Raw genomic sequence first — 2,163 nt, 5'->3', positions numbered from 1 at the left:
ATAACAACGACGATATATATTCAAAAAGAAAAAATAACAACGACGATATGTTGGGTCGGGGTGGTAACACTAGGTACGACTTCTAGTTAATCAACGACGATATGCTGGGTCGGGGTGGTAACACTAGGTACGACTTCTAGTTAATCACTAGAATCGTTTGTGCAAACGCCATTATTATTTTTTGTTTTACCGACGCATTTTTGTTCACCCATACTGATTTATGAAAAAGTTAGTAGGTGCGTATGTAAAGTCAATCAATAGATGCACACATTCCGTCCAAAAAAAAACTGGAAAGCAAAAAAGAAAAATAAGAAACAAAAGAAGCCGTAAAATGGAGAAATAAAAAAGAAAACATAAATAACGTGCTCCTTCCTTGCACATATAAAGATGTTTTGGATATTTCAGTATGGTCTAAAAAAATGTGAAAAACCATTGTTCAAGAATTCACCCGATTAATCAGTTAACGGGTCAGTTAATCGCTACTCATAGCATGGCCGAATCGAATCTATACCTATACCTACTATTAAAGGGAATAGGTATTCTTGGTTTGGTTTCGTTTTGTTTCGTTCCGTTTAGGTGATTTTTTTTTTTTGGATTTTGTGTATGTTAAACCACTCAACCAACGAGGCAAGCAACGAGGCAACGATCCGGAAACCCATCTAGCGGTAGCAGGCCAGCCTTTTTTTCTGGGCTAGCAGTAGCAGCCCAGCCTGGCCAGCACACATACATACGTACGTAATTAGTTAGCAGCCCTGTCCATGGATTGAAGGCAGCCAGGCCAGCACACATACATACGTAATTAGTTTTAGCTAAATCCGTTGCCTAAAAAGAACTAAATAGTTCCGCCATGCTTAAGGCATGGAGGTAGAAAGCAATCAGATCTATGGGCACCGGTTGTGGCCAAATTTATCTCTATTCATGATATGCGTGCACGTTGCAAGGAAGAAAGTAACTCTACATTCGGTCTGGTGGTGGACTAATTAAACTGGATTCACGACATACATGCATATGATGCACAAGAAGGAATTAACTATGAATGCCCCGGTATTGGTCTAATTAGGGGCTATGGGATTAATGAGATGCATAATTAAAATATTAAAAGCAAGAATTGAATGTCATGATCAATTGGACATTGTGAGAGGGAGTTAAATCTGTATTCAAAGGAAAGACGAGAGATGAAATCTCCTAGATTTTAATGAAAGGAAAAATAGTACATAGAGAGATTAAATACGGATTGGGCTAAGGGCACTTTGAACACATTGTATGTACTTATTTAGATTTAGATACTCCCTCCTTTTTCCCTTTAAAGCGAGTAGTAGCTTCTTTAACGAATACAGTTCAAAAGCTGTTTCTCACCAAACTTAGTTACACGTTAATTTTTTTCCCCGTTGCAACGCACGTGCATTTGTGCTAGTAACACCTATTCGTCGTGTTAACTTGTCGGGCCAATTAATTGGCCAGTTAGACCGATTAATCAATTGTCATGCCGATTAATCCTTTCTGGCCCATTAACAGGTGGGCAAACAATGCCCAAATTTTTTGCCCGTAACCTCGTCGAGCCCCATCCCACTCCTTAATAGCTAGGATTAATAATTTTATCTCCTTTCTATGCTTATGATATGTGTATGGCAGCATGTTTTCGTATACTACATAGCTATGAGCATGAGAGTATGGTATAATACATAAAAAAATCTAGATATATTTTGACAAGGTCCTATTCAATCTACCGATTAATGGCCGACCGATTAATCCAGTTACAAGGCAGATTCATCGATTAATCACTACTCCTAAACCGACCGAGCAGCTACCAGTTAACGATTTTTTGAACATTATGAAAAACACACAAAAAACGTCTATATACATCTGAATTAAAAAAAGGTTAGAATATGTTACATTTGTAAACAAAGAGAGTAGAAGATAGCAACAGAAAAACATCGAGGTTGCCGCATTGTGCTCTGCGAGGCCTTGCAGTGCCATGAAGCAATCGAGGTCGTGTGACTGCGGACATCGTTGAGGAGCAGAGTCGTGCTCTCCCACGCCGTGCTCTGCCGCACGTTCGGATGACCGGAGCCGAGCTCGAGCTCGATCTGTCGAGCCATGGCGGGGTGCGGCAAGATGAGAGGTGTAGGGAGAAAGAAGGGAGAAGGAGAGGAGAGATAGGTG

This window comes from Triticum aestivum, chromosome 2B (assembly GCF_018294505.1).
Source record: "Triticum aestivum cultivar Chinese Spring chromosome 2B, IWGSC CS RefSeq v2.1, whole genome shotgun sequence".
In the NCBI taxonomy this organism is placed as follows: domain Eukaryota; kingdom Viridiplantae; phylum Streptophyta; class Magnoliopsida; order Poales; family Poaceae; genus Triticum; species Triticum aestivum.
This window is presented reverse-complemented; position numbering follows the sequence as displayed.